The following is a 9,977-nucleotide window of genomic DNA, read 5'->3' on the forward strand; positions in this document are numbered from 1 at the left end:
TGCTTTATTCACATGAAGACCTGCATCCTCCAGGTGATGTAAATGTTATTCCCTTTACCTGTTTCCCAAAGCTTTTCTTCCACCTCACTTTTCCCTTTGCTGCTGACAGACCTGCCAGGGAACAGACTCTCTTAGGTTGTAATTTAAATTACAGGAGTGAGAACTTAAACCACAGTTGTGTAAATGATTGATAGGTTTAGATGATATAGATTTTTTTTTTCTTAGGGTTTTGTTTGTTGCTGGTTTTTATACCTGCATACAATTTATTAGAGTAGGCAGTATGGTCTTAAACACAGCTAATATTACTCCTTAATACACTCAAAAGAAATGTTTGGCATTTAACTTTATAATAAAAGGTATCAATTAGGAACTGTCAATGTTTTTAGTAGTGATATCTAATTACTGTAGCTTGCTATAGGCTATCTTGTTAAATTCTAGTTGAATGACTAAGTATTCCTGACAAGTTTAATGCATTATTAAAGGTGTAATTACTTGGTTATTGCTCATGTAATTCTGAGTTAATTACATGACATCTAAATTCATCATTTTTATGTTTATTGAACTTTGGTAAATTCACTTTTAGCTATTGCTTGGTATTTACACCATGACTCTCTTTCACTCATTTTGGACTTAAAGGAGATTGGAGCTGCATTTTCTCAGTACAGCAGGAGAAACCAGGAAGGGGAAAGGATCTACAATCACAAGTCTAGTTTTCCTATCAGTTTCTCATTTTCCCCAAATTTCCTTGCCTGCTGCCATTTAACCACATTGCGATTTGCTCAGTTTTCAAGAGAAGAAAATGAGACTACAGGTTTTCAGATGGTGTGAAATGCTGATGCTACTGAAATCAGTGGCAAAGCTCTCACACAGAACAGTGCCAGGAGTTTACCTTTGTGAGCCTTTATTCTGGGGGCAGAGAATGAACCATCCCAAGGGCACTGGGACACAGGATTTCCTCAGAGTTGGCATCAGCAGTCAGATGCCAAAGGGGTGTCTCCAAGAGTCAGTCATTGCAATTTCCACTCACAGCACTCAGGAGAAATGTATAAATAAACAATGCAGTTGAAATTCCCTTCTACTGTTATGCTTCTTCCCTGTACGATGTCTTATTTCCCACTCTGGATTTGCAAACACAGCCTCTTGTGCTTCACCCAGCTGGTACCAGCGTCCTGTGCTCCCAGGGCCCTCACTGTAGTGACCCACAGCAGGTGGAAAAGTAAATGCTGCCCATGCCACGGCTACCAAATGAAAACCTTGACAGGCTCAAGTGCCATCATTATACAGTCAGTGAATCCGGGGTTATAAATCTTTCTTCATTCCCATTTGGAAAAAAGATCTTCAATTAAGCAGAAATTGATTTTCTAATGATTTTTTCCCCCGTGCTCATGATTGGTAGATTGTTTGAAACTGTTCCAGCCCAACAACATAGAGACAGAACAATTATACATGCATCGTGGCTGACAGCAGGACTGATTTTACGTCAGTGAATTGAATTTAGCCCTTTGATTTTTTGGCAAGAAATGCACCTTGCAACAATTATGAAGGAAAAAAAAATCATTCTAGCTAATCTTTGCAACTCTCAAGCCAGTCAGAAAGCAAGGAGGAAATGCAATGGGGCTTGGGAAGTTGTTTCTGATCTTATGGAATCCCTCACTGCTCTGCAGTGCATGTAACACTGAAGTTCGTGCAATTTCCAATTAAATAAATTACTTAAGTAGTTTGTGATGACTGAGGCATTAGTGGAGGTTTGAATAAGTTATTTGGCAGATCAGATGCCACATTACCATTGTTGATAATGATACTTAGGAAATTAGGGACCCACAATCACAGTTTTCAAAACGTATCTGAATTTTAGTGTCGATGGAAAAGACTCAAAATGGATCAATTCAAAGCACACTGAGCTTACCTGGAGTTTTTCCATTAATTTCAAAGCTTTCTACACCAAAATTTAAGGCATAGTCCTCCTATAAAATAATACTTTCTGTGCACATAGAACAATCAGAATAGGATTAAAATCCTATCAGATGTGAATTAAGCTAATAATTTAAACCTTACTCTGTAATGATACGTTGACAGGCACTGGTTTACCTTCTAAACTCTCTAGATGTAGTTCTGATCCTACTAATTTTGTTAATAAGGTATAATTAAAAGTGAGATCCTTCCATCTACAGGACAATACTGAATGCAATTATCCATGTTGTGTTAATAATTAGTGGAGCTCACCTTGACTCACCATCCCTGGAGGGATTTAGAAGTCCTGTGGATGTGCTGGTGCCTGGGGCCATGGTTTAGTGGTGGAGTTGGCAGTGCTGGCTTGGACTTGGTGTTCTCAAAGGTCTTTTCCAACCTGACATGGCTGTGACGGGGATGATACAAGCACGGGACAAAAAGACAAACTGCTCCAGGAGAAGTTAAAATGTCACTGTCAAAGCAACAGACAGTAGACTCGGAAAAACTGAGAATGCAAAGAAGCTCAGAGGCAGCACTATTTGTCAAGAAAGACAAGAGTCAGTAGCTCACTAGCAATTTAATCCTTGTTGTAACTTTGTGGGCATCCCAGACTTGAACAAAACCACTGGAGCACAGGCCAATGCCAAGCCAGCCTGCACCACAATCACAGTCATTTTAAAGCTGGACCATGGTATGTCTCCAGTTTAATCCAGTTTAATCTTTTTCATCTGCAGATGACGCTGGCCAGGAGAATCTAAACCTCGCTAGAGCGAGTCAGTAAAAGTAGGTGCCACATTTCCTTGAAGCAATCAAAGTAAATCCCATTTTCTATCAGTCTAATAAGGAAAGTTTGGAGATTTTCAGCTTGCATTTCCTAGTATGTTAATTTCATCTTTGCCCACATATTATTCTGCTTGATCTGACCTGAATCTGACTTATTGCATTTCCCAAACTACTTTTCACTCAGCGGTTAATTAAAAGATTTGGTCCCTGACACACTGCTTACAGCCCTTATTGGCACCCATTAGCCCAGCTAGACTAATTCTCCTGAAAAGCAAACCTCCTTATATTCCCAGGGTCAAAAGTTCACAGACAATTCCCTAAATCTTTAACATTCACTATTAGTTCATTATTTGGACCTACTCTGCTGTAAGAGGCTGTATTCAAATGTAGGCATGAAAACTCATTCAAAAAAGACAGTTTCTCACACAAATTCATCACTTGCCAGTTCACTCCATCTCTGTCTGTACAACAATAGGACTGCACAGTGCAAGAAATATGAATCTTTTTCAACTTTCCTTTGAGCACGTTTTTTTTTCTAATATACAACCAACAAAGGAAGTGAATGTTCTAATTCGAAGCAATTAGCACATGTATGGTCCCTCAAAATTAGCCCAGCAGTTTGTTTTCCTGTGCGCACACCCAGAGCATGGCAGTGCCTTTCAGGCACACACAGGACTAAAATCTACACACGGACACCAATGTAGACTGAAAGCAGCAGCACCTGTGTTCTGATAGTCCCATTGGAATGAAGGGAGTCAAAATCCAAGAGCAGGTCTCAGCTGAGGCTGTAAATAAACACACACTCGTATTCACACACAACTCCACATTCTCTCTCACACACATATCTTCACACTTACAGACACATTGAAGTTCCTCCCATTTTAGAGGTAAAAGATAAACCAGAAAATGGAGATTTGGATCAAGGTGGTGGAGCCCCCAGAGCCCTGAATCTCTGCGAAATCTGGCTCCTGGGCTTTGGTTTGAGCCCATCTTTGCTGTACAGAGATGAAGATAGAAACAAATTCACTTGGGCAGGTGTGTGGGAAGGGAAAAAGGCAAAGCTTAATTATTAAAACTGTGTGGCTGTGCAAGCATCCTACTTAAGTTAAGAGGAGTTGTCATTAAACTCAACCTTTCCCCCTTGAACCTGGTGTCTGGAATAGCTCAGACACCAATGATGACCTTATGTATTTCTTTTAATTATTCTGAAGTAACCTCCTCCAGCTCACTACAAGCCCTCAGCTACTTCAAGCAAAGACATTCTAATGATTTCGATTAAATCTTGGCCTCTCCCCAGCAGAGCACAAATTAAAAGCATTACTAGGAGGATACAAGCTTCAGCGCTTGGAAGTGTTATATAAAGAATGGGGAAAGCTGCCAAGAGCTTGTTGTCATTTCGTGTAGAGTGGGGGATGATTAACCCCTTGGTAGCTTTTCATACCCTGCCAAGATCACACATCTCACTCCTGGGGGGTTTGCTCCACGTGACGCTCCCCCACATTACACTTTACACCCTTTTCAACTTGATATTTGGATAATATATTCTTCCAATGAAGCACTGTCATATTTAGGCTCTGAAATGAGCTGTTTTACTGGCAGAATTTGGAGGAAAGAGCTCTAGCTGGGCTCTACAAATCTCATTCCAGAGGTCCTTTACCCTGTCCAATCCATGGCTGCACTTCTTTACAAAAATTATCATGGGTAAACCATGATGCATGCCTAAAATAAATGCACAAAAATCTTAAGTAAAACAATTGTCTCAGAGTAACTATGCAGAATGGGAGCTAGGACAATTTGGTTTAGATCCTGGTGTCATTATAAGCAACAGACTTGTATGTTTAGCCTCTCTCCACATTCTTTCCCATTTTCCATATTGCTAAAATGCAAATAATGAATCTAAATGATTGAAAAGTACTTTTGGATATTTGGATTAAAAACTTTAAAGATAGATCCAAGACCAAACTGCTCCTAGAAAGGAATAATTGTCATATCAGCAAAAGCTGCTTTACCCAGGCTCCCATATGCAAAAACAACATAAGTCTACAAGTTCTGAATCTTCACACGTGGCCAACAGCACTCAGGCAAATGAAGAAAAGCTATGAAATAGTAACCATCCATCCATCCATCCATCCATCCATCCATCCCACGCACCTTGCACAGCACTGAGCACCTGGATGCCAGGCAGCAGCTGTTCTGCCCTCTCAGATGCTAAAACCCCCCAACATTCAGACCTGCCACAAGCTCTCCCTCTCAAATCAAAATTAATTCATTTCCAGTAAAAATGTAGTGGGAGAAAAGATTACTAAATTCAAGCTTTTTGTCCAGTATTAATCAAAGAGCTAAAGCAGACCAGCAAAACCTTATAGGATTAATATTTTGAGAATATATTTTGAAAGGTGGGTGAGATGAGACACTGCTCTGGGAGGTGACGTGGGGGAGCTGACACAGCCTTGCAAGGTCTCATCCTCCAGATTTATACAAACGAAATCAAGGAAGCACTAAACCAGCAGGGGATTATTATCTCCAGAGATAACTACAGACAGTTTCATTTTAAAAACAATCAGCGTCATCATCACTGCATTTTCCATTTATTGAAAGATAGGAATGCAATGAAATATCCAGCTCCTTCCAGAAGTCAGAACAACATCCTCCCTAAAGAAAAATTTCCATAAAAAGAATCAACTCACTTCATTTGTTCTATTTTTTTTTCCTAAATGCTGTGCTGAGCCTGTGCTTACCCCCTGCCTGCATCTTGACAGCCCTAGTCCTCATTGGTATTCCTATTTCTACCCAACATTAGAATACACTGGCTGCACCTTGGTGTGGTTCAGAGGAGGCCATGAAGATGCTCCAAGGGCTGGAATGCCACATCTACGGAGACAGAGAGTTAGGGATGTTAGCCTGGAGAAAAGAAGGCTTCAGGAAACCTTGGAGCACTTTCCAATGCCTAAAAAGGCTTCAAGAGAGCTGGGGAGGGACTTTGGACAAGGGCTGAGAGACAGGACAAGGGGGAACAGCTTTAAACTGACAGTCTCTATTTAGACTAGATATTAGAAAGAAATCCTTCCCTGTGAGGATGGGGTTGCCCTGGCACAGGGTGCCCAGACCAGCTGTGGCTGCCTCTGGATCCCTGGCAGTGTCCAAGGCCAGGCTGGACGGGGCTGGGAGACCCTGGGACAGTGAAAGGTGTCCCTGCCCATGGCAGGGGGTTGGAATGAGACAACCCCTAAGGTCTTTCCAAACCAAGACAGTCTATGATTCCATGATCTTAATTCCAAGGATCAGGATGTAACTGCCCAGATCATGTAGAGTTTGAACCTACAGTAATGCTACAATTCCAGATTTCACTCAGCTGAGAGGTGTGAATATTTCTTTGCACAGGATCTTCCCTTCATTACTAAAGAGCTTCTCCAGTGTCCCCCCTCTCTCTTCTTTTATCATCCATTTGTTATTTGGCATTGAAAAGAGAGGGGAAATTTTGAAATTCAACACATTACTCCAGTTTTGTTGTGAAAACATGCAGATTGTCAACTTTTTACATGAACACGCTTCATATTTTTTAACTGGCACTACTTCAAGATTGTTTTTGAAAGTTCCACTGTCTTTCAATAGAAACTCTGAAGCCACTTCAGAAAACAGAAGCACAGGGTTGAAGGTAACAAGAGGAAAGGGCAAAAAAATTATTAACCATGTGTAATAATCACAGCACAGACATTTATGCTTACATATGTCTCCTTTTTGTTTGATTCCTCGATTTTATCCTCCTGTTGCAATGCACCAATGCTGTTCTGCTGAGCAATTCAGGATGAATATTCCTTAATATAATAAGAAATCCTCAATCAATTAGCATGTCAAATCAGGAAATAATTCCCTACACTACATCAAAAAGACCCACTCCTACCTTTTGTCAGTCAGTGGATTGAAATAAAGAGAGAGCTGCACGCAAAGCAAGCTGTCATGTCAAACAATACATCCTTCACTCATTCGAGATATAAACACATTAAAACAGGAGAAAATGGCAGGAGAAAAAGAGCCAGTTGAACCTGTTTAACGGAATTGGCTAATTGGATAAATTACACTTTGATGATGATGATAATGATTGAGGAGACATCCTGCCCAGAGTTCTGCTGTTCAGAACTTTGCTTGCTACTTCCCCTTCTCACTTGATTCCTTGTGCTAGAAAATGCAGTGTGAAACAACCTAAAGGAGTCAGCTCTGCTTGACTAAAGGTTTCATCCCAACCCTTTATGTAATTCAGGATTCTGGAGTTGTAAGAAACTCAATAATTTGGGATTGCAGTTGCAATAAGCAATACAGTTCTCAAAACCATATTCCAACACATGATGGGAAAGTGAAAAATTACTTGCTCTGAATACTCATCACTTTTCATGCACGCAAAATTCCTTCCATGAATTCATATTGCTGGAGAAAATGTAGGCTGGAATAAATAATATTAACCAGCCTGCCATTAGCATATGGCAGGCACACACTTTGAGAAAACTTTGACACTAAGCAAACATTTAATAATTAGTGTAACTATCCATTAATAGAATTGATATATACATTTAATAATCAGTGTAATTATCCATTTATGGAATTAAAATATTCGGTTCTAAAACAACATATTTTAATAAAGCATTTTTACTAAATCTCTCTTCCTGATACAAGCCAAGTAGAAATTTAACAAACACATGACACAAACTACATCTCTTCCATCATTGTGCTAATTCACACTCATTAACACTGCACAGAAATCAGCGCAGCATGAATGGGGTTGACTTACAACTCAGACAAGATTCTTGAGCCCAAAGAGCAAGAACATTTGGAGGCATGAATCTCTCAGTTTCATACTCCATTTCCCAGGGGTGCAGTCAGCACGGGCAACACCCACCTTCGCCCCTGCCCAGCACCCCCCTCACCCCTGCACTGGTGCACTGCCAGGCCAAGCTTAAAATAACAAAATTCCATGTGTTTATTTGCTTTTTACAACAGAAGTCTAAGCAAAACAGCCACCAAGGGAAACTTAAAATGAAACTGCAGCTTAGAGTCTGGAGGCTAGGAAAAATGCTGACCTGGTTGGAAATGAACAGATTCCACTGGCTTTCTGCTCATATTCTTCATGCCCCAACCATCCTAAATGACTCAATTCACAGCCCCATTCAGAACCAGACATCTCCAAATTGTACACAGAGTAAAATATTACGAGGAACAATGTGAATCCTGTCATGGGTCATTGGATTTTTTGTGATTATTAAGATAAACTCTGAGAGACAAAAGCATTCTGCAGAAAAGAGAAAAGGCCATGTGATAATTGATTTAAGATGAAAATTGATCAAGTAGTTTTTATAAGGCATAAAAAGATGGTATTTTCAAAGAGTAATAAAAATTAAAAATATTCATTTCTTATATCCCCTTAAGACACATGAGTCGTCAGCCAAGATCTCCTTATCAGATGGTTGGCACCATCCAACAGACGCAGGCTTCATTTGCAATTTGATTTGCACAGCACAGGGTTGAAATGAAGGCCAGTGAATTTCTGAACTACTACATTACATGCATCCAGCCTGGGACTCCATTTATCAGGATGTATTTTGTGGTCTAAAGTATCTTTTAGTCACAATATTTGAGTAAAAAGTGAATGGTTTTAATGATGTTTCCTGCTATTGGTAATAGTAAAGGAGATGCTGGTTCATTGCTTAATTCAGCCAATTTTATTTTTCCTGTCATTTTGGAAATGTGTAGAAGCACATGCTTGGCAAGGTTCATGGTCTGGCAGTTCTGCAAGATGCAATCTTTTAAAATCAGGACTTGGGAGCACAGACGTTAATGTTTAGAGGGAGCTCTATTTGGCTCCTGAGGATCCCTCAAGATGCAACAAACATCTTGCCTTTCCTCTCCCAGCATCAAAAGCATCTTACACTACTGTGTAAGAGCAGATGACCAAGATGAATAACTTACACATAACACTAGGGTGTAAGGAGACCAGTATCCATGAAAAAGCAGTTGAATAAACAAAGCCCAGATTAAAAACATGACGGTGTTCTAAAGGAAAGTGATTTGTCTTCCTTTCCCTTCTTATTCACAGGTAATTTCCTGCTGCAGTGTCCAAGCAACGTCACTTAGAATAAACTGTCAGACCAAATCTGTTGTTCCTTCCCTCCTTTGGCCAGAGGAGGCTTTGCTCCTCTTCCAGAAACACATCAGCTGCAGGCTAAAGTGAAGGCTGTTCCTGTTTTCTCAGTTATTCCCCAAACAGCATCTCTCAAGTGACTCTTGTTCTGCTCTTGGGTATTTCTTTTTCCATCTTCAAACAGGTAAAACAAATTAGTGATCAGGCAAGTCATACTTTGAAATGCCTAGAGGTGGAAGGAGGAAGCAGGCAAGGGAGGAGTGGGAAAAGAGAAGGATTCAACTCCACAAAATAAACTCTTCTAAGAGGTTTGGGATTTCAGTTCCATTGAAAGGGTTGTGCACACGTAAGGAATTCCTGGGTCAATTTTCCTTTAGGTTCCCAGTGGACAAGTGGCATTTCAAGGCTGCCTTACTGATATCCTCAGCCTCTCTCCCATCCCCTCCTGACAGGAGGTGTTTGCAGGGTGCTTTAGAGAAACACAAACACCAATCCAAAAAAACAGTTGGGGAGTGGGAGTGGAAAATTCCTAAATTCTTAACCATGCAACATGCAGTGTATCAACAGCTTTTGAAAACATCAACAAACCATGCAGGTCCCAGCACTTTGCAAAACAAATGTACTCAGATATTAAGGCCGCAGAGGTGACTTTGTCAACCAGCAGAAAACATGACAACAGCAAAGTAGGGAATGTGGGGGGGAAGTTGTTTGGAATTTTTATTATTGTCAGCTACGGAGATGAAAACACAGACAGAACTCGGCATCTACTCCCACAGGAAAACTGCATTCAGCCTGGAAGTCTACTTGAAAAGAAAAACAACAAATAACAGAAAATGAGCAGGAAAAAACAAAGGCTTTTGAGCCAAATTCTCCATCCCCTATTTGGCACAAGTCTGAGAGAAGGAAAGAAAAAGTTAAGTTTAAGGCATCTTTTTACCTCCTGTGTTCACCACCAGATCAGCTAAGAACAATTTAGCAGCTTGAGCTCATCCTACCCATGCGTGTTTTAACCCAGACCCCAAAAAGGGAGTTCCCACTTCCCTGTAAATTGTGAGGTGACCTGAATGAACTGCAGAAACCCTTCAACCAGAACTTCAGGGAGCAAAACCATTAT

The sequence above is a fragment of the Chamaea fasciata genome, unplaced genomic scaffold (assembly GCF_029207755.1).
Source record: "Chamaea fasciata isolate MVZ Bird 193981 ecotype frontalis unplaced genomic scaffold, bChaFas1.0.hap1 SCAF_17, whole genome shotgun sequence".
In the NCBI taxonomy this organism is placed as follows: Eukaryota; Metazoa; Chordata; class Aves; order Passeriformes; family Sylviidae; genus Chamaea; species Chamaea fasciata.